At 39.8% G+C, this 24,214-nt stretch overlaps 1 protein-coding gene across 5 annotated transcripts in view; it reads right to left on the bottom strand.

Annotated features, from left to right (window-relative positions):
- enox2 (ecto-NOX disulfide-thiol exchanger 2) overlaps positions 1-24,214 on the bottom strand; it is a 167,142-nt gene that overhangs the window by 104,553 nt on the left and 38,375 nt on the right. Inside the window, exon 1 of one of the 5 annotated variants that reach the window (XM_088294327.1) lies at positions 13,702-13,842. The exons of the other annotated variants lie outside the window; for them this stretch is intronic. The gene's annotated coding sequence lies outside the window, so the exon portion shown is untranslated. Of the gene's footprint in view, positions 1-13,701; positions 13,843-24,214 lie in introns of those variants that run through there. 5 annotated transcript variants of the gene reach the window in all.

The raw sequence follows: 24,214 nt of genomic DNA on the forward strand, positions 1-24,214 counted from the left end.
TTCCAGGCAAACAATCAAGGCACGTTCAGCTGCAAATCCACTTGATCCATCAACGCGATAATTCTTTCTAAAGACATTTGAGAGTGTAGTGACCGCCCTAGCTGGGGAACACAGAATTGTCATTTCAGTGAAACTGGGGTTTAAAACATAGCCACGCTACATTGTGGTGTGATCAATACAACGGGAATGCTAATCGTTATTAAAGAGACAGTGTCCACAAGGTGCAGTCATGAGACTGAAGACTCCATGACTTAATATTGTCATAAAAGACCGAGTAACTTGGTAGGTCCTGCTGTTTTGTTGAGCAACCACAAAAAAGGTCATCTGTGGGTGAATGTGTGTGTGTGTTGTAATCGATGGCATTAGTGAATTGAGAATACTGATTACTGTATGTACTTTTTTTCCTGTTGGTAAAAGGGAGTTCTAGTGTTTTGTTGGAGTTTTATTTGCACAAAGTGGCGACCACTTGGAGTACGGCATCTGGAGGTAGCCTTTTCCTGACCAAGAGATGCAAAGCCGTAGTCCGACTTCAAAAAGCAGGCCTACAACTTAGCGCTGCAGCGCTTCAAGGAGAGCAGATGAGGCATCGTATTCCCTTGTGTGTCAATTAATGTTATAAAAAAAAAGAAAAAAAAAATCCCAAGCTGTATTGTTTGCGGCGTGCTTGCGGCTTCCTCTCTCCTTACCCACCTTGAAATGAAGTGAGTCTGAATCTGTATCCAAAACCCTCAGACCCCCTGAGTAAGGATACAAGTGAGTGCTTCAGACGCCCACTTTCACACACCAGCTCGGCCCGTTTGATGCTATTTTAAGGACGTGTTTTCCTGTACGGATCTGGAGGAAATAATGAACAGATGGCTATTTGTCATTCAGCACGACGTCGCTGTCTGATTGTGTTCCGAGAAGCTTTGAAGTGAGTGTGATGACGTGTGATGATCGACACCACACACTCTGCATTATACACGTGATGCTACTATTTTCCGTTGTTAAGGATTCAGGATGGTTATTTAAAATTACTGCTCAGAGGCCCTGACAGATGTACAAGTCATCAACTAGATTTAGTTTGGATGACGACTGGTTTTACTCGCCATCAGTCTTCTTGCTGATATTTTTGACACACTATTATCACCCCGGAGCATTAGATTGCAATTTTATTTTCTGGGCACATTACACATCGGATTGAAATAAAAACACATGCTTGTCATTCATGCAAAGCTTTTTTTCTTCTTTTTTTCACTCCAAAAAGTCCTTGGCGCGTCAGGAGCTTAATACTCCGCCAACGGCCGGCAGTTAGCATGCAAATGTGTTTGTTAAATATTTGTTGCAGGGAAGGTAGCACAAAGTGAGATGCTGCTGGAAACATCATGCTGAGGAGTTAGTGGAGGAGGCCATCAGCGGGGGGCTGTCAACAGTTCTGTACGACGCAAATAAGTGCTTCATACTTTAATGGTAAGTCTCTCCATGTGTATCAAATGAATGTTTTTGAGCCACAGTCTGTAAAAAAGGCAGTTTTGATGATAAAAATTGAACAACCCAGGAATTGTGTATTTGGAATTTTATGAACACCCCAAACAACTCACCCAAAAAAATAATTCTGTACTGTGAGATGCAAATATCAGGAAATCTTTAAAGTTCTATGGCTTCCCTTTTAGTAGATTTTTTTTCAACACGTTAGGCACAATAAAAGAAGAATAAACATTGGGAGTAAGTTGAAATCAGGGTATTTGTATTATTCAAAATATGCATCCAAAATCATCAAACGTGTGGTTAATTGTTAGTTCATTGAGTGTTTCATTCCAGTTTTGCTTTACAAAAATTCCACGTGACACAAATACATGTGGAACTTAGCTTCACGCAACCAAACTTTGAACTTTACTGCCAGCCATTGTAGAAAAAAATTGATATTTTTAAGACCCTCTGGATCTTGTTCTCAATGATTATACAGTACGTACTCTAAATCAACCAAATAAAAGAATGGACTCTCGCCAGAAAAAAAAGTCTGGTTGTTCTTTTTTCCATTCTTTTGTAATCTACAGTAGAGGTAGGTTGCACAAAATGCAGTCGTTTCTCCAAGTGGACTCACAAACTGTGCCAATCTCATATCTAAAATCGTCGGGCATCAATACCATTTATAAATGTACAGCGGAACCTAATCAGACGTGCCCCCACCCACCATCGTTGAAAAAACAATTACTTCGCTAGTATCGCAGCCAATGACAGTGACTGAGTTAAATCCATCCAGTCCATTAACCTTTGCGAAAAAATTGCGAAAAATGACCCAAATGAGGCTTAAATCCAACGTTGCATTTCCGACCGAAGGTTTGCTATGGAATATGACAGTATTTTTCCAAAAACTCACAATGTGAACATTTTGCATCTATTCAATGCGGATTACACCCTGGACTGGTAGCCAATTGATCACATGACACATTAAGACACTAAACTATTCACTTGCATTTGCACCATCAATGAGTGGGAATAGAACCTACACTGCAGAACCACAACACCATCATTGACTCCATCAAATCACGGAACTAAATTTAACCAAACTCATAGTTTGAACTATTTACTTCCACCCAGTCTGATGACCTTTGCAAATAATCCGAAAGAAACCGAAGGTGTTAAAAAAAATGGCAACATAGATTAGTGTCACATAATAATAATGTAGCCCACTCCATAAAGATTTCAGTTGCTTGACTTTGTTGTCATGTTTTCTTTGTATGCAAATTTGAACACACTATTATTCATCTTCAAATATCTTTCTTGAGAAGAAAAGTATGCAGAAAAGGTCACATTAAAATAGTGATTGACTTTACCCTTTTGGTTTCACTCTCTCTTTGCTTAGATGAGCCAGCGCTGCACTTTAGCATGCATCAGTGAAAAAGCCAAGAATTTTTTGAATAAATCACAGAAATCATTTTGTCCCTAAGTGGGTATTTACTTGACTGAGCATAACCTATTGTGACCCCCCCCCCCTCTACCCGGCCTCCCTCAAGTCAAACAAAGATGTTATGTTGTGCTCCGGTGCCCCAGTAGGGATTCGCCTTGTTTATGCCGCACATTTCAAAGTGGCAGCTCATGGAATAGATTCCCGCCGACTTTGTCCCTCGTCATGGCGTAGCGCGGCGTCGCTTGCTTGACTGAATAATGCCTTCTGGCACTCGAGAAGCCTCTTTGCCACAAACACCTTCGCTCCGTTTTGCTGTGACAAAACAACAAGCGACATCAAACAATGAGAGTTGACATTTTCCGCCACAGGCTTCATTAGCTCACTCATGTATGACTAAAGAATGTCTTTTGTACGCAAAGCTCGACATGTTAGCATGTGGAAAATGGGGCAGGGAATATTTAAGTTTTTATGGAATGTGCTTGAATGTGTGCCGTTCCCTTCGGATGATTCGTTTATGTTCTTAGCGAAGGTTAACAGACTGGATGGGAAGTTCAAACTATGAGAGTGTTGTGCTCATATATTTTCGACAGTATTGTAATAAACATGGGCAGCATTTTGATCTAGCGGTTAGCACGAGATTCTGAGCTTGATTCTGGAGTGTGTACGTTATCCCGCACTTGTGTGGGTTTTGTACCAGGTGATGCTGCCCCCCCCCCCCACATTCCAAAAACAGGTTCAGTGAAGACTTTAAATTGGTGTGAATAGGTGCGAATTGGAATGGTTGTTTGCCTCCATGTGACGATTGAATTCCCGTGTTTTACGTGCATGCGACTAAAAATAGAAGAGTGCGAGTTTAAAAAGGCACAACAAATATTCCGGGTACGTTATATCGATTTTTCATGGTGTGCTTGTTGTAATGCTGAGCCCGGACATCCACGTAAACACAACACTACGCTGAACGAATGGTGTTCCCGGAAAAGAAGCATGTGAGTCACCGGAGAGAGGAAGCAAGATAGCAAAACCAAGAGCTGTGATGCCGGTTTTGAGGCAAGCAAAATAAAGAGAGGAAAATTTATAAAAAAAAAAGGCACCATGACTATGAAAGCCCATTAGTCATTAATTATTATTTTAAACGGTGAAACGCAACAGAGCATAACAACGGTACTCGGATAATGAGAAAGAAATAGAGAACGAAGAATAAGACGAGGAGGAAGAAGTCACACGTGAAGCTAATGCTGTCGCTAACGTTACTAAAGAAAACGAAACCATTCCCAGAAATAAAAATACCAGTTTAATTTGGACTGGAAGAAATCAGTGGAGAACTTTGATCCCACTCCTGCTGTGGACTGTTGGATGAGCTCCAAACTGGCCAGACGACCTGCAGCTGGACCAATGATCTCCTTTGTGTTCGAGCAGACTTTTTTGTTCGTGAATTTGAACGAGTAAACTCTAGGACTTCCGAAGCCCTTTTTGAAGGTTTGCTAGATAGTTTGTTCCACCCTTACATTCAGGCACTCTTCAAGCTCCTCCTGCTTGGGTAGTGTATTACACCTGGCTGTTATACGTTACACTTTAAAAACCTTATACTGTTGTACATGTTTATGTTTTATATTCAAATAAATGGAATTATTTTGAATATACCGTACTTCTCTCATCCTTTATATCACATATAGGGAAATACAAGTTTCATCGTGCCCCCAAAATTGTTTGTGCGCTACAAGACTTTTCAATTTAGGACCAAATGTGCTCCTTGGGAAAATGCTAAGTGTAGCACCCGAGTTCAAAATGTATTTTGCCTTTTGCCCAAAGTCAGCAAAGTCATAACCCTTATGAGAACAAGCGGAATAGAAATGGATGGATGGATTAAATAAACAGTGGAAAACCCTTTAGCATGCAAGCAGATGCGCGGATTGCAGAAAATTGTCTTCTGACAACGACGACAGCTGACGGCATGCTAAACATGAGCTGCGCAGGGATCATAATTTGTAGTTGTTTACAGTTACTTGGAACGTAGCATGTAAGAATAGTCTCGGATAACGAACCACAGGCTTCCAAAGACAAGGGGATGATTACCTGATCACATAGCAACCCGTCTTAGAAATTTACCATTAGAGAATCTTTTGAGGTGTGATCTAATTCCAACCGAACGCCGGTGGAAGAAGCTGAAACACAGTCTGCACGCTTCAGATCCAAAACAGCCTGAGCAGTTTGCTCATGAGGCGTGGGCCAAAATACTTGTCAATAAGTTCCTTGTCTAGTAGTTTGGTGTCCAGTGAGGGGTTCATCTATCTTTGACAGAAGGTTACCAACAATTTTGTTCAGATGTGTATCAAAGTTCTTCTCCAGTTGAATCCAAATTAAGTAGAATAATTCAAAAGTGCTTACTGTCACTTATTGTAAAGCATTGCAGTGTCTACTTCGGCAAACATTTTCACATTTTCCAGTGTGACCTGGCCTACGCCTAAGAGCAGTTGTGCATTCCCAGCTGTTTGCGCATTCCTGACTCTCTCTCGAGGGACAAGCGAGCACCATTTACCATATACAGTCAAAATGCTACACAAATATTTAAGAAGATCAACATGTGGCGTGTGGAACGTTTCAGCTGAAGCTGTGACTCAGACTCATTACTTGGGGACCACGACAAAGAGGAAATGACCTTTCCAGAGTAAATGGCCCGGTCATGGAAGCCATCAGGACCGAGGCAATTAGCCAGTTCGTATATCACACTTACACAGCAATAAAGAAGGCGGCCATGCCCTGAACAGCTCCCAATGAAAAAAAAAGTCTTAACATCCATCAATAGAACCAGTGATGAAAAAAATGGTTAGTGCCATAGAGCGAGATCTCTTCAACTATGAAATGTTAAATTCACAGCTGTTCAAATGGTGGTCTGCTTTAATTCATTTAACTGCATTATTTTCTTTTTCATATTTTTCATAGAATTTTCATTGATTACAAACTCTGCGACTGTGGGTGCTTGAAAAGTTCAAGGTATACTTGTTTCACCGTATTTCCTCAAATAGACGCCTCCTTCATCCAGTAAAAAACAAAACAAAACACTGGTTGTAACAGCAATTACCTCAGTTTCAGATTGTTTACACACAGACATTTTAGAGTCAACTCCAAGCCTAATTGCACTTTGCACTGTTACGAACCAAAACGACAGCACATACCAAGGTACACAAATGAAGTCTCTGATGAATAAAAGTGGGGAGTCTTACCACATATCTAGTTTTAAACATCTTAAAATATCAGTGTTCACACTCTCTTTTTCCAAGACGTTTTTTTTTTCATCTGCTACAGTACAAGTCAAGTAATCATAACACACTAATAAATTGGAATACAAAACTAATAAAACGAATTAAAAAGTGTTTTTATAAAACTGTGCCTTACATTTTGTAACGTTAATCAGGTTGCTTCAAAAAACATCCCAATTTGGCTAAAAAAAAAGCTAAACCTAAAAACAAAGGGTTGTCTCACAGCTCGAAAATGATTCTCATTGTTCAACGCAGTATGAGCCGGGTTGTAATCTTGTGCTTTTCTTGTTATCTTGGGAAAGGAATGATATGCAAAATGTGGGTACAAAGAGGCAATAGTTCTGATATCATATTTACGAGAACTCCACTCTTTACAACAAATTCAGGTTGACGACTACAACATCATCCCGAAATTGACATTGGCAATCAGCTACAACAGTTTGCATATCTACAATTGCTGAAATATGTTATGTAATATAGAAATGTAGACCACTCTAGACTACAGAGGTAGTCAATTGGCCAACCAGCGTTGCAAACATTCGCCCGTTTCCGCTCTGGTGCTAATTGAAAATACAAAGAAGACTTGTGCAATTATTACTGATGAACTACATTTTGATTTTATTAAGAAAATTGTATTTTATTTTTCTGCGTAACAACGAACAAAAATATTATCGGCCCAATCAACTCTCAAAAGTCATATATTTTAGCGCTGTCGTCAGAATCCATTTCCGGCCCATATTAGTTGTGAGCGTGCGCGTTTTCATTCCAGGAACCTATCCGGCATGCGACATTCTTATTGTCAAGCACATAGCACAGCACACGTCTCCTGGAACTATTACATCTGGCAATATGAGGGCAAAACATATTCCCACATTGTCATGAAAGGATATTAGCTCTCAGAATTCATTATCTATACAATTGCTCTGCGGGAACATCATTTTAACGGCTGTGATTCACTGATTTCACTCTCCATCTCAATCAATTTCAATCTCTTTCCCAATCAATGTGACCCTCTTCTAACGATGCAGTCAACAAGCTGACTGTACACTCGGTAGTACTCTCTAAGAAACATCTGAATTTCCCCGACATGAAAAAAAAACATTCACAAATAAGCCTTCGCTTAAAATGATTGGTTTAGAAAAGCAGTCAGAAATTCACATTGGAAATGATAATGAACTTTAGAATATGCAAAATTAAAATGAAAAATTTAATTCAAAATGAACAAAATACATGTTTGTCAGGCCTTTGACAAATATACTATAGCTGCACAATATTGGAAAACATGAGATATACGATATCGATGATGGCTGTAGCGATATCGATATTGCGATATTTAACGTGTTCCTAGAGAAATGACATTTTTATTGATCCAAATGTTTTTCATGCGGCAAAATATCTCTATCTAAACCCTCTCTCTCTATGTGTGCATACAATATACAGTGGTGCCTTCAGATACAAGTTTAATGCGTTCTGTGACGTCATATAATCTTTCCCTATTGAAATGAATGGAATTACCATTAAATTACTAGAGCCACGTAAAATGAACAAAATATATTTACTGCAATGATTTTTTACAAGTGCACTTTGGCCAGCTGAGGGCACAATACAGGACATAAACCACCCAAACAAATGTTTCACAACGGACTCAGTCAACTATCTGTTTACACTGTTTGTGTCCAAATAGCTATTGTTTAAACGGCAATTACACCATGACACAACACTTTCCGTTAGCCTGTGTGGTGTTTACTTTGTTTTGCATTGTTTATTAGCTTTAAATTAAAACGACTTTATGAAGGCTATATGGTTTTCTTAGACAGACAACATGCAATTCTCTTTTGTTTTATGTTTAGTTGGATAGTAAAGCTCAGCTGGGGGTGGCACTAAACAGCTAAGAAGCCTCTTTTTTAAAAAATGATTATACTATCCACCAAACGAAGTTGAGTTCACTGCCATCATGCAGCAATCATATCTGTACATTTTTGCTCATAATTCATAGCAAAAACAAAATTGTCTGAATGGCAGCAAGTTTTGTCATTCATATCTCCCGGCACCACTGTATAGCAAAATATGACCTGTGTTTATCACAGTCTTTGGAATTGTAACACAGGAAAGCTGAACGAAATATCCTTAAGCCTTTTGGTTATCAGGCAGGATGCTTTGTGACATGAGAGTAGCGAAAAAAAAAAAAAAAAATAAACATAATAGCGTCTAAAATTGGAGAAGTCATGCTCAGGCAACTTTGTCTTCAATTCATCTCTCAGATGTGCACTGATGGGGTCACATGCAGTGAATTCCCAGCAAGACAAGAAGTATAAATCATACAAGAGTCTCTATTTATAAACTACTCATGAGCCACCTCGCTTGTGCTTTTTTCCTGCTTGTCCTAGTGCCTTACAAGCACCAGCGGCTGCTTTTAGACAATGAATGTGGCGTGGAGAGACAGAAAAGATATTCCATTACAATCCAGCAGCGCGGACACACAATCCTTGTTAGGGAAGTGGGAATTAAACCAGCGGTCTTCCAACTGCTGGACAGCCACACTACTAACTCATCCAGGACACTCGAAACCAATTACATCATTTGGAACTGATGAACACATGTTCCTGTCACTCCAGTGTACCTTAAATTGATTTATACGAGTGTCCTGTATGTATGAACCCTGAAGGGAGCCATGCCCAGTGAGTCATAGCGTTTCCACGAAATTCATAAACCATTGTCTCTGCACAAAAATGACAATACGGCCACTTTTACGCCAAAAGCAGACTACTTTCTGTCACCAAATTTTCAGATGGGTCTGGGGCGAGGCTGTTTCATGCGCCGTCACGCCTCGGTGAATGCAACACGGCTCAAAACAAGATAGACTAGACTTGTGCTGGCGCGAAAATTAAGTTATGCCATTTTTACAACAAGCGCACAGGCACCAGTCTACCAAAATAGGGTGCTCTATGTTAGTACTTTATAAATCCATAATCAGAAACATCCACATTGCAGACTCTTCAAGTTGAACAGCTGAGTATTTTTCACAAGAAAGAAAGAATGAAGGGAAGAGTCTCACTACCGCCATGCATCTCATGGGACCTCGGTTTGGAGCATCATGCAGGAAAGTGAAGCGCTATCATCGTTCAACTTTTAAAGACTTACTTGACCGAATTCAAAGACTGAAGAATTTTGAATTGACCTTCAAGTCTGGTTTCTGTGTCACCCATCAAGCACAGCACAATCTTTTGTGAGTACTAATTTTTTGGAATACACAATATCACAATTCATGTCCGGTTGAAGTGGACTATTAAGAAAAAATGTTGAGAAACAAATTCAAGGCAGATTGAGCAGGTGCATCATTATTCCGTGATCACAAGTGGCTACAGGAACGCAAATCGTCGATAAATTTCCAGACTCTCCAGACTACGTCTTTAATACTGCATCATGGACCAATTTACAACAAACAGCAAGTCTCCACACTTGAGAGGCTCTGCAAGTCTCTGCATATGTGCTATATTCTTTTGGTGATCAACAGCATTTAAATGGGCTCAGCTGGTAACTTTTTCATGTTTCTGCATGGGCACTAGCATCAAGACAAGGGGTGGGCAAACTTTTTGATTGGGGGGCCACAATGGGTTCTAAAATTTGACAGAGGGGCCGGACCAGGAGCAGATGGATGGATTGTTACGGTAACCTCACCTCATCTGAGAAAAAAAATACATTTGATTTTAAATGAAAGTGAGCAAAAGCATGATAACAATATATATGTCTTTGAAAAACCACAGTATTTAGAAAATAAAACATTACAAGGTTTATGCATTTAATATTTTTCAAGTTCGGCGGGCCGGATTAAAACGTTTAACGGGCCGCATTTGGCCCCCGGGCCGTAGTTTGCCCACGCCTGATCCAGACAATGTGACAGTTACAAAATAATTTTCTGATGGGAAGCGAGGCATCCACTTGAGGCAGGCATTTTTGTATCAACTGGACAATGCATCTCGTAACTAATTGGCGGCTAGCGTCAATGGAGAAATTACGTTAAGTAGGAGTGTCACTCTGTTTTCTCTCGCTGAATAAACCCTGAATGAAGCTACAAGTGTATTGTGTCTTCATCCACACTCTTTTTTTGGGCGGCGGAGCTGGCTAATGAGTGTCTGGTCGGGGGGCTGACAGCACAGCTCTTCAAAAAGCCTTTGTCAAAATATTGCACCAGGGTAGATTTGGGCAGCCGGCTATACACAGTAACACTTCTACCATGGGGCTAGGCTGTTATTTCCCCGCTGCTTTGTTAACCCACAGGCACAGTGGGACATCCAAATAATGTATGTGACAATCAGACAGCCAATACAAAGGAATGTGGAGTGTGCATAGCACAGACAGTTTATTGTTTGCAGGGTCATAGGGAACGGCGCTTGCAAAGTAATGATTAAAATGCGTTGTTGTTGTAAATACTTGCTGAATAAGTAAACGTGTATTTCTCCCTTGATGACGATAGCTCATAAAAAAATGCTTACTTAACACTACAATGCACACATGCATTGTAAGAACGACTCCATTTGTCTCACTCAAGGTACACCTTACGCTTTGTTATTGAAATCTGAAAATTGTTAGTTATTTCATAATTTCAATTTATTTTTTTTTTTTTTGTTTTTTTTTGGTCCATCTATCCATGTATGCCGGTGCTGTAACGTGACAGGAAACAATGAAATGGGGTTTGCCCAAACGGCAGGAGGCAAAATTAATCTGCGTAACCACTTGTTGCCATCCATACAGCAATAAGTTTTTGTGTTCAACGAAACAGGCCCAGATTTTAAAATTTTAAAATGCATTTTAAAATGACGAGCCTATTTTCACAACCATGAAGCGCACTTAGATGACGAAAATTTGCTCCAAATTGGACGCAGCGGCTTACAATGCGACTCACCTAACAAGTGAACCCATTTCATAAATCTGTAAATGTTGTCTGACTTTGATGAGCGCGCCACGACTGACTCGGAGCATTTATAAATGTTCATATAGACAAAGGCAGTCGTGACAGAGGACCGCATGCAGATGTCAAAGGGGAAAGTGTGTGCAAGAAAGAGGAAGCTGGAGGCACGCCCCCAGTTGGTACTGTAAAGTGCAGCAAATGAACTCTGAGCTCCCACTGCCTTAAAATAAATAAAATATACGATAGCATGTGGCTGACTTATAACGCATTCAGCATCAAATATTTTAACTCAAATGGTACAACATATGTCTCTTAAATTGTGTCTAGAATCAAAATGGCTAACTACGAACAGGAAAATGACCACTTTTGGTGAGAAATTAGTACAACTTGGAAGCCGACCTGCATCACAGTTATGATTGTGTTCCCGTTTGGAGCGTCCTCATACTTCTTCAGCAAGGATTGGTCAACCTGGAACTGATTAACAGGCCATACCATAAAAACTTCATTTATTTAGTTTAAGCAGTGCTCAGTCTTCAGCTGATGATCTATGTTAGGATGGGGGTGACTAATGCCAGAATTTTCAGCACTAATAATCTGATCTCCCGATGCTGATTAAGCGAGAAGCAAAGGATGAGGGATTAATCACACCTGAGAATGTTTTCATCCGCTGCAGTGCCGGTAGACATCTGACACATCACCGACAACCGAGAGCGCCACAGTCACACAGACATTCTGACCAAGACCAGCATAGGGAAACAAGGGCTAAGTTGAGTAAACAAGATGAATCCTTTCCATTAGCAGCAGGACTGCAGCCTATCCAGTCATTTCACCATTAATTATGTGGTCTATGTGAGGATTAGGCGACTGAAACCATGCCAAAGACAAAATCCAGAGTGGGCCTCAGCTATTTAAATACCATTAGCGCTCAAACAGACCTAGCCCCTTAGTTCATACAACAAGACGGCTGGAGATGCCAAATGTCTCCCTCGTGTGTTTTTTTTAAATCGTTACCATCTGTCCTCATGCTAGATCCTCATCAGATCTATTCTTTTAATTCATATTCAGTGAAACCATCACAGCAAAAGGCCAAAAAATGGTTTAATGGAAATAATATGCGTCAAAAGTTAAATTAAGCTACAATTATGCACCATGTCCATTCTACCGAAGTTATACACACTCTAAATGCACCTAACACAAACTGTAGTTCAAAGTCCAGTAACCTTGAAGTTAATCTGCCTCAGTCAAACAGAAATTGTCTGAGTCAAACCATTATTATGCAAATGACGGTAAATTGAGATTCTGGATGTGAAGTGTGAACTGCCTCCTACCCTCATAAAGCTTTGCTTGAGGATGCCCCAAAGGATGTGAACAGGGTTGAGGTCAGGGGAGATGGGGGGCACACCATGAGTTTCTCCACTTTTATTTTCATAGCAGTCAACATTGTTCAAAAAAAATTAAAAAAAATGTCCAATACTGAAGTGAGTATACTTGAGTTCAAACTTTGAGCGCCCTATTGAAATTGTTTATTTAAATCTTACAACAGGCAATTTATAAGTGTATGGCAACTTTATATTCTATATAAGGAAACCATACTCAAATTTATACATTTGCACCTTTTTTTTTTTAAATGTTGACCTTTACAAATTTTTTGTACCCCAAAAAATATCGTTTGAGTAATCGTGATTTCAATTATTATGAAAATAATCATGACTAATATTTTTTCAGAATCTAGCAGCCCTACCTAGCAGCATGAGACAATTCACTGATGAGTGCCGTGTAACATTGTATGGTCAAAAAGTGGATGTTTGGTGGATGGCTGACAAGTCCCAACAAGGCTGCAACATCAGCATGGAGGTAAGTCATGTTTTGAGCCAGAATCATGTGGAGAGAGCTGGCCAAAATAACCTCTGACACCTATGAGGAGTTTCTGACTGACTCTTTTCTTCGATGGTACAAAAGTATGAACTGAAATTTGCAAAACAAACTCATCTTTAAGCATGACATATTATGCCGCAAGAAATTCCTCTGCAACATGGGCTGTTATGGTCTTAAAAGGAGAGAAACATTCTCCCCTTGACGATCAACTTTATTGAGAACCTTTGAAGCATCCTTAAGCAAAAGGTCTACGAGGATGGGAGTCAGTTCATAAATACCACCAATAAGAGAAATACATCATTTGCATAATAATTTGGAACACTGCGTAACATGTGCAGTTTCCTGTGTGAAAAAACACTTTGAAATTTGGTCAACTTGTAAGTCAACCGACGTTGTTTGTCTGCTGTATTCCACAAAATCACATGGAATAATAGTCTCAAGACAATGTCCACAAGGATTAGATCTAAGGCCATGCAGAATCACTTGAAAATAAATAAGAGGGAGGAATGTGGCTGGCGTGACAAAATGCTTGCTCTGGTTGGTGGGCTATTATTGGAGAATGTGCTGACTGTGGACTTGACTCTGTGTCACAGCAACGAGACAAAATTGTCAGTATTATTCAGTGAAAACAGCAGGTTAAATGAATCAAGCACCCTTTGAGTAATTACGAGTAAAGACTCCCAAGACGCAAGACGCATGGTCAATCCGCACAAAGCAATTGTTCATACTAGAAGTTGTACTGATAACTTTGAAAACACTTAACCTAATACCTTAAATTGGAGGGTATCGAGATCATTGGTGGGTGATGGTGAGCTGAGCTGCAAAACTGCCTCTGGAGCCCCCTGTCCAATTTTCTCACAGCACAGCTTCGGTCCAAGGACTGCACTAACAAGCCAGAGCTCAACACTCATCAGGAAAAGGGAAAGCATTCACAGGAGGCTCTGGGAAAAAAATGGAGGTGAGGTGGCGCGGCCCTCAAGTTGGACACAATAATTAATCTTCATATCGATCTAGCTCACGGACTTCTGCTAGGACAAGCTTGCAGAGGATGACAAAGAACCTGTGCTTCGCTTCAAGTTTCACAGCTTCAGTTGGTGAAATGGATTTAGTCGTTCCTCCTACACTTGTGTGCATACACACCACATATTAAGACACAAAAGTTGATTTATTAAGTTGTTTTGACTTCAATTGAGATAAAAACTGTCGAACAGAAATGAATTACTATTCAGTCAATATAACTCACTAGTGAATTGGAAGTTCATTCAAACGCAACAAGACCAATAAAACATCAATTTTAAGCCTTGAGATTGATAAACTGGTGTCTTTAAAACTAAAAACAGCAAAACACAACACACCAAATCAAAGCCCAACACATCTTCCCGCCGAGCTTGCCACGTCACGAGTTTTGATAAGCGGCAGCATGATATATCTAGCGCTTAGTGAATGTGAGTGTCAATGGTTGTTTCCGCGCGGTGCAAATGACTGGAAAGGAGTCCACGGTTTTTCACCACTTCTCCAAAAAAGTCAGATTGCGTAGGCTGGAGTTCAGCCAACAACCTATTGACAACAAGCACTACAGAAAACGGATGGTTGGATATTGTTATTAAGGCAATATATCACAGTAGAAAAAACAATATATGGAGTGCAAATTTGCTGAAAGTTGTTTTCTGTGCAGAATATCCCCAGCCGGTGTCCATAATTTTAAGCTGAAGTGAACTGAACCATATCTGTGAACACTGGGCATTAACTCTAAATGACTTCAATTAGGCTTTGCTTGTTTGGTTTGCACATGAAGGTTTGTTCAACCTGGACCAAAACCAATCGGTCACTATCAGAGCAACGGCACCAGAGTTCTTTGTGAATGAACCAAAAGTGACACATACATGGACGTATAGACCTCGACACAGTAAACCTCGTATCAGTTGCACAATTTTGGTTTCAGGGGGTCCTCAATCCTGTTCCTCGAGGGGTATTGTCCTGCCTGTTTTCCATCTCTCCCTGCTGCAACACACCTGATTCAAATCAGGTGAGTCACACTGGCCTTTGATGAATCATTTTTAGTGTATTCGATATTGGCAAATTCACAATCAGATTTTTTTTTTTGGAACCTAGTCACTGAAATATCTGTTTTAGTGCACAGGCCAAAGAAATGCAAGAATTGCTTTGCCGCCATCTTGTGAAATCTTGGTGCCTGGGAACTATGTTCAAGTAGGTTGAGTAGATTCATTTAAACTAAAGTAGTGTTAGTTCGCCCTCTTATGGCATCTCGATGCCAAAGAACTATATTCAAGTGAGTTGAGGAGGTTCATTTTGATAAAAGTAGTGCTTTGCCACAACAGTACCTTGTGGCATCTATAGATAAATATTTTTTGTGCATCAATTACTCATGGACTTTCACTATTCCTGGCAGGGTTTGAGGCCTACGAATAGTGGGGGTTACCTGCACTGTTGTCATTTGTTCTACTGAACGTGGTCATTCTCACTTTGCTGCCATTGACGAGAGAAACCAATACGTTATGACAATGGATTGCCATCTCCAACGCGGGCCCAATTGTAAGGGGCCGAAACACCCTCACAAATATCCTGTCGTACGGCTTCGGCATTGGACAAAAGGAGACACTTGCACCACTTTCTCATTACCAACAAAAGCCTCCTGTGACAAATCGCACGCAAGACTCTGAAATATGACCCATCCAGCCCAGTGCCACTGCAAATCCGAAGCCACAGCTGATTTGTAAATCCAATTACCTCGCTGTCTGTAATGGCTGCGTTCAGTGCCATGATGTTAATTCAGCTGTTGTCAGCGTGTGTCCTTAAGGCCACAGGCTCGCCGATGACTGGCATTCAGCCTTAAGGGCAAATCATTGAAAGAAATGTGTTGAAGTGAACGACAGCCAAAGGGAAGTGCAAGTGGAAGTGATGTGGGACTGTGAAATGTGACTCAGGGAAATGAGCTGAGGGGAAATTATTCCTGGCAAGTGACTTGAACCACATCTATTGTGATTTTTATTTATAAAAAAAAAATATTCTCTGCCAAATATAAGTAGGGCAGATTTAGACTAAGGGTCCTGAATAGAACTGAGTCTTTAAGCCAGCATTTGTGGAAGCTTATACAATTACTCATCAGTTTGAATATTTAATTTAAATTAAAACATTTTTTCATACAGGGGAACCTGTAGTCAAATAACCCAAGTAGCACAATTTGGAGTTCGACCAAAATAATCCTCTCCTTACCAAGTTTCCATGATAGATTGTTTGGAACAGACTACTTTAATTTCCATTATTTCCACACAACAGTATTCGAGTATAGATCGTGTTGGACATTCAACGCTCATCTGTAACAACAAACTATTTGCTTATTGATATTATGTAGCATTCGCTTTCCTATTGCTGCACTTGTGCACTATAATTAAACTGAACAGTTCAACGGAGTGATCCAAGAGCAGTACGACATGAATGATTTAGTTGCACTAATAATATGAATGCTCGATGTGTATAAGGCACTTCCTAATGCATTGGGCTTAAGTAAATTTCCCTTCCATAGTAGTTCCATCTCTATGCTTCATTTGAACTATGATGAGAAAACAAAACCAAGTGGTGCATTAAGATACAAGAGACCATTCAAGTCATTTGCCTGATTTATTTTTTGATACATATTTTTGGCAACTACTGATGTGTAAGTTGGTTAACAATCCTTAAAAAAGGCTTTAAGATGTTTTATTGTTACTCTCAATTGAACTTTACTCTCAACTCTCAAACAAAAAATGGGAACCGCCAGAGATGAGCAAACAAATAGCAGTGGTGTCGTGGTGTTAGAACTATTTAAGCAAACACAAACAGTGAAGCAACACATGTAGACAAATAACGTAACAATATTCATATACTTGCATCTATGCTTGATCCTCTGCAAAGAACAACTAATAACTGTGGGTGGGGATCTCAAACAAAGTTTTTTTTTAAATATTGGGAAAAATTATTTTACAAATCTGACTGCACAGAATATGCTGCAAAACAACGGTGGCAGAAAAGAACATGCGTCGAGTGAACGTAATCTGTAATATCTTATTTTGCGAATCCGATCAATGACGTAATTGACATCTAAGTATGAAATTATAACCAATCACTGATTTTGCATGAATTGCAAAACATCTGCCGATCCCACTCATTTCAGTGGGCAAAGTTGATTTGAGCAAACAGTGTTTTGAATATGAACACATTTTTTACCTTAACCTACGACTGTACACTTACTGTATACTGTTTGAGACATTAAACACAAAGACAAAGGTCTTTTTTTTTTTCCCGACACCAGACAGAATTAACAGACCCAACAGTGTCAATATGAGCAATACTATATCCTCCAAAGAAAGATGTTTCACTATTTGAACTAGGGCAACACAGTGGTGGTAAGGATGACAAGAAAGTGAATCTGGGGCATCCGGGCCTTTTGTTGTGGAATTTGCAAATTGTTCCTGTGCTCGCGCACTCTCTCTACTTCAGCCCCAAACTCTGCATTACCATCCACATGATAAAAGGTATATCAAATGTATGAGAATTATAACTACAGGACCATTACAAAAGTCAGTCCTTCAAAGCCAATAAGGCAGAACAACGTCGTGTTGGTAAGTTCAACCAAAGGTTGACTTCAGACAACGTTCCGGCTCCAAAGTACAGTTGCAATTAAAGAAAAAAATGACAAAATAAAAAACACACCAAATTACACCCCATTCCAAACCGGCACTGGATCATCATCTCCTAAGCACTTTCCTGAGAAAGTGGCATGGGGGAAATGTTAACACTGGCTAACTGTAAGACTTGCTGAGCGTTACTTGAGTAAAACCTCATTGCTGTAAACATACAAGCTGCACAGGGCCTCCTTTGAGCTTCAACCTTCCAGATAGCTTATTTATCCCACTCCACAGCTATGAAGGCTTCTGCACATTAACAATTTGTATGTGTAATGAGTTTGTTTGTATAACTAAAAAAAACAAAAAACAATGTTGCCACAAAAAAATGTGTCATGCAAATGGAAAAAATCTTGGGTTACCTCCTAGGTTCCTTCCCGCAAGGCCAAACAGATGGTTTGAACAGACACATTGAACAATCCAAATGTTATGTTTTACTGCTAGGCTGGGCTACCTAAAGCCGTGGCCATATAACACCCAGAGGAGCATTCATTCCGGCCTGCAGTGCGATTCGAAAAACAAATAAAGCAGCCATGGAATTATTAAAAAAAAAAAATACCTTTAAATGCTTTTTTTTCCACGTATATGCGCCAGTATGTGAGGTTTAAAGAAGCCAAATGATGGTTTGTATTAAAAATGCAAAACACAGGTGACTCGGTCAAAATCTTTATTTCCAAATAAAATATAACAACCCTGTTTATTGTGTCTGTAGCCTTTGTAAGACATCTCAATGACAGAGCTGAGGTTCAAGTGACAATTTTAAGGAAAAAGAAGACTGGAATATTGGAACGTAATTCAAGACTTTTTACGGAAGTCCAGACACCCTGTGTTGATGGCTCTTGGAGGACTTACTAGAATCTAAAATGCTTCCCCGCCACTGTTTTGGTCTGAAAATCCCCCCAAAAATAGACAGCATCCATAACCACCCCTCCTCTGTTAATAATACATTCCTTGTTTCAGCCGCGGCCATTCATTCCCACACCATTTTGTTTCTGTGTCTTGTTTTCCGCCTGGGCCATTTCTTCACCCCACTGTAAAAGCGATGGAAATCTGCGCTCTTGCACTCAATTACAGCAGAGTGATGGCTGCTCTCCAAACAAGTGAAATCTCTGGGCTCCCCATGTTCGCCGGTCCAGCCCGCAGAACCTCAGTGTCTGCTTTCGCAATTCTCTCCATGGAAGAAATGTTGAGTACATTCATCTTTGGGAGGGAAAACTTGTGTTTCAAGCCAGTAGGATCTAGTCCTTCAGAGTTGTGTATTATGACAAGGATTTCCCAAGGTATCAGAAAAAATGTTCCATAAGATGTCCTGAGAGAATCTGTTGCGTTTTACAGAAGGAATTTCATTCAGACCATAGAATGAAACCTATTAAGTTGGGATTTAGGGTTTGACTTGAATTTTATGGGAAAATATCAAAAGTCAAACCAAATATCGTGATCAAGCATGTGGTGGATTATTTTTTTTAAAATGGATTATTTTTGTTTTTGAGATTATTTCTATTGTGCAAGTTGGTGTTTGTCATCAGTAACTGAAAAGAGGCGTGATCGTCCATTATTGAATAAGCTAAACACATGAATATGCACGAGCCAAGCATCTTGTGGACTTTTTGACAAGATAAATTCTTGTTTCATTTATTTCTATTGTTCAAGGTGGCTAGAATTATTAACTGCCGAAGAAGAGAGAAGCAACTGCTCTATTTATAGGAGGAAAAGTCATGCAGGCGCATGTAAGCAGACTTTTTTTTTGTTGTTACTCTGGATTATTTCCAGTCGTTCCGTTTATAGGTAGTTATTGTATCATCAATAACAAGTAACACGCACGCACGCGCGCACCTTTTATTAGAATTTATGTTAATATTCCTACAATTACGTTTTCTTGGATGCCCTCAATGTATCCTAATCTTATTTTTATTTTTTGTTTGTGTACTGAATGAATATTAAGATGAATTATAAGGTGATTTTTTTGTTTTAAACACTAAGGGTTTTCTGATCTCACCTACACACTTGCTTGGGATGTTACTGGTTTATTATTTTGTTGTCTATGTGCAAATAAATACATCAAAATATAAAAATCAACAATTGTGTGGAGCAGCAACAATAATTATAGGACAAGCCAAGCACATTAATGTGCCCAAGCCAAAAATACTTTTTTTTTTTTTTTTTACTGGATTAACTTTGTGTCCTTATTTTTATTGTGCAAGGTGGTGGTTATCAACAATAACTGGAAAGAGGAGTGATCCCATATGCCTGCACGTGACTAAACAAAGTGGACGTGACCAGATTATTTCTAGACCGTGTTACAGTAATTGCATGACACGTCTATATTCCATGACTGTCCGTTTTTTCAATAAGAGTTTCTGATATTCAAGATAGTGGCGATCAAGAAACAATCGTGTTACAGTAATTTGACAGCACATCTATGTCACATACGAGTAAGTGTTTGACAAATCGATTTGGCGCATAGCCTACTTCTTCCAAGGCTGCCAGAGAAGAAGAAAAGCAAACTTGAGCACACAACAGCGCACCCACACTCGCCAAACATACCTGACTTTAGGTGTCAAGTAGGCTGAAGCGCAGCACAGACTGCCTGGTGCGAGTGCGCTGTTAGACACCTCATTAGAAAGTGCAAGGAGTGAGTTGGATATAAAAGCCAGAGCCAGGTCTGGAGCATTTCAAGGGTGGGGTGCTTGAACACCAGGCACCTGGGAGTAATAATAACATTTTACGAGGAGGGCAGCAAAACTGATAAACTCACATGATGCCACAATATGGGCAACGGCAAGTGGTTATTATATTTAAAGTCGAAAACTCGGTTTGAACGGTGAATAAAACTCAGTGGGTCCATTCATCACCCGAGATTAAAGCATTAAGGAATTATTTGTAGCTGAGGCGCGCACCGGGTAACTTCTCCAATGTGCATCAGTGGTGTTCTAAATCCCCGTAGTGATCCATCATACTATTTCCTGTCCAACTGCTTTTGTTAAAATTTCGAGCATATGATAGCACAAAACATCTCTTGGGAATGGCACCCATCCAGGTCGGCGCAAAAATTTTACGACCAAAGTGGGACACACTGGGAAGCGCAGCTACAAGTGTGTGCCTGCAAAATGGATTAGAGGAAGTACAACACTCTCAGAGTGACTTGTTAAGACACTAACCTAAGCTGGTTAGGCTGAATGCTGTTGCTTTTGTGAAAGGTCAGTTTGAGGTGAAATATGATTGACAGGCAAAGATTGACTGTTCTCCAAATTGGAGGACTTTTGAAAGATGTATTTGGTTCCATTAAAAGAAAAAAAGACGCGTAACTGTACTGTACATCCCTCCTTCTCATACATACCAGGCACATTCATTCATTTTGAAAGGTCCTTTTATTTTACAGCCCATAAAAGTTGATCGCCACCCACAAGTGAGCGGCAGGAAGATTCATAGTTGTCAAACATGAGGAATGTTGTCTGTTTTCTATTCGTCGCACACTGAATGTTGTACGCTGTTTATGGACAACAAAAGTCTAATACAGCAAAATCCAAACCATATGCATTCATATGCAGGAGGCGTTGTGATTTACAAGCTACAAAGTATTCATTTACGGCTAAATGTGAATAATTGTATTTGCAAAAACAATCTGTTGCAAACTGGATCACAATGGTTTGCATAAAATGCGGCTACTTTAAGTCCATGCATCATATATGCCAAATTACCCAAACAGCACGGGCTTTACAAGATTTTCTCATGCGGTATGACAAATCACATCAGTACCTTGAGAATCGACCACAATCCATCGAATAATGCTTTTTAGCTCGTGTAAGAAGACAATAGAGAAGTGTACGTCTTCCCAGAGTGCACAGTTTGGTCAAGCAGCCCAAGCAAAAGTCCTCTAAATTTGATTTGTTAAGAAAGTTACCCATCCAGACAAATTAGATTTGCAATAATTCGCTGCACAATCAGGACTGTCACCATCATAAATCCTTTAATTATAGTGCATGTAACCTCTTAAAGGATAAGTCAAGTTATTCTTTACATATGTGCCCCCACTAGTCGAAACACAATATTCTATTTATGCCTAAGGGCTCAGGTAATGACGGTCATGGCTCACCTGTTTTCTGCGTTTGATCATGTGACGTTAGCAAGCTGAAGCAAAATGGTTGGCTTTTGCTGTTTAATTTATAATCTACATACACAATATTAAATGAAATAGAGTGATTAGACTAGTGGAGCGCAACAAAAGTCGAATACAGCAAAATCCAAACGACATGCATTCATATGCAGGAGGCATTGTGATTTACAAGCTACAAAGTATTCATTTTCAGCTAAATGTGAAGAATTGGATTTGTAATTGATTAGACTAGTGGAGCGCATAGAACATATTATAAAGACATTTTTAGACTTGACTTCCCCTTTAAGTTAGACTCGATCTTAAGCATATCATTTAGGCAAACAGTGGCTAGCTAACCAATATCTAGCACAAAAAGCTAACATAGTAGTCGACATCTCCACTAAGTGATACTTCTTGTAAAACATGAAAAAATGATGGGTGTAAAGTACAGGACAATGGGCTCATCAGCTCCAAATAAAAATCATTTGTTCAATTGGTGAGTATAAACCCCAATAAAGCAGTTCCACATCAAAATTTGTATGACTTTTAAGGTCCATTTTTTCTGAACCTTTCAGCCCGATCGCAAACGAATTTCACGAACTTTAAGGTGCTCAACCCTTGAGACCACTCCATTTGTCACTCAGTCACAACCTGAAACGCGACGCCCAGTTTCCTAATCCACCTGGTTCGAATGAGTGGTCAGATAAACCAGCTCATTGAGATCACACTGAAAACTTGCCTAAAACCAAAGATAATTTCCATGGGCTATATGATTTTATCCATCCATATCTGAACCGCTCCTCCTCACGACGGTTTCAGCGGGGCTGGAGCCTCTCCCAGCGCTCATCAGGCAGTAGGTGGGTACACCCTGAACTAGTTGCCAGCCAATCACAGGGCACACATAGATAAACAACCACCCACGCTCACACTCATACGTAGGGGCAATTTAGAGTGTCCAATCAACCTGCAAGGCATGTTTTTGGGACGTGGACGGAAACCGGAGTAACCGGAGAAAACCCACGCAGGCACGGGAAGAACATGCAAAATCCACACAGGAAAGCCGGAGCGGAAATTGAATTCTGCATCTCTAAACTGTGAGGAGATCATGCCACCCATACATGATTTTATGAAGGGTCAAAAGTCTATATATAATCATATCATTTAATCACTAGACTTTAGGTTGCGCTCCATGGATCCGTTTGTAGAGCGTCCAGTCAATCATGCTTGCCTGCCAGGAAACTGTAACTGGAGTCTACTTGCTCCAAATGGCGACTTTGTTTGAGCAAATATTTCTAGAAGGATAAATGAACCTTGGCTTTTTAAGTGACAATATGTTTAACATGGAAAATCACCAATGGAAAATAGGAGTATGGTGTTTATTGGAGACTCATGAATCAAATGTTGCAATCTAAATTAATAGCTTTAGGGCTGGGCATTCTAACTTGTTTTCATCATACGCCACATTGCAGTTATGGTGGCTTTTAGGGGGCTGGTTATGATGGTGGAAACTAATAAATAACAATAAACCAAAAATCCTGGTTCCATATGTATATTGGTTTTACATTCATGGGCGATTCGTCTTCCCTACAGCGACAAAACAAAATGTAAAACAAATTACTTATCTTTTATGTAAACAGAAGCAAATTTAATAACGTACTTCTAAATTAATTGCTTTCCTTTTAGGAAAGCGCAACATGAAAAGTCTTCTTTTTAGGAAATAAATGATGTGGAAAAGTGAAATAGTTTGAACAGTCTGAATTAATTTATAAAGACCCTTTTGTTGATATTTTTTCTTGCAATGGAGGCATTTTAAGAGCCCAAAGAGCTTTTGTATAGATTCTGTGTTTTGGTAACCTCACCTCTTTGGAGAAAAAAAATACATTTAAATTTAAATGAAAGTGAACAAAAGCATTTCAACAATATATATGTCTTTGAAAAACCACAGTATTTAGAAAATAATTTAATTTTTTTCAAGTTCGACGGGACAAATTAAAACCTTTAACGGGCCGCATGTGGCCCCGGGGCCGTAGTTTGCCCACACCTGCATAATGTCTGCTAGGAAAAAGATGAGCTGCACTGAATGAATCTGTGGGGACCACTAATAATCATCCCATCATATTGCAGAATTGCCTCTGCAGTTAATTAATAGAATTTGTTTGGTAAATTTTGAAAAAGTTTAGCAAGCATTAGCGCATCCTCAAAAATGGTGTGGAGGGCCATATCTAGCCCTCGGCCCTTGGGTTTGAGACTACCCTTTTTCGGGGGAGTTGGTGGAGAAATGTTGGAAACGTGTAACCCGGTGAACGGTATAATCCAGCGTCTTCAGAACACTTTGACTGTGCTGCGCTCAAAGGGACTGTCAAAAGGGTTTAACTCAGCAAGCAAGGAAAGCAGCCGCCACACCGCCCCACTGCTTCACGGAATCAGGCTGACGGCTGACTATGTCTCTTGTGGAGCTCCTCAACTTGCGGGGTCCTTAGCTCCAATTTCAAGGTTCCCTGCGTGGTT

Source organism: Idiotropiscis lumnitzeri, chromosome 4, assembly GCF_059441095.1.
Source record: "Idiotropiscis lumnitzeri isolate Australia: NSW breed Sydney's pygmy pipehorse chromosome 4, RoL_Ilum_1.0, whole genome shotgun sequence".
In the NCBI taxonomy this organism is placed as follows: Eukaryota; Metazoa; Chordata; class Actinopteri; order Syngnathiformes; family Syngnathidae; genus Idiotropiscis; species Idiotropiscis lumnitzeri.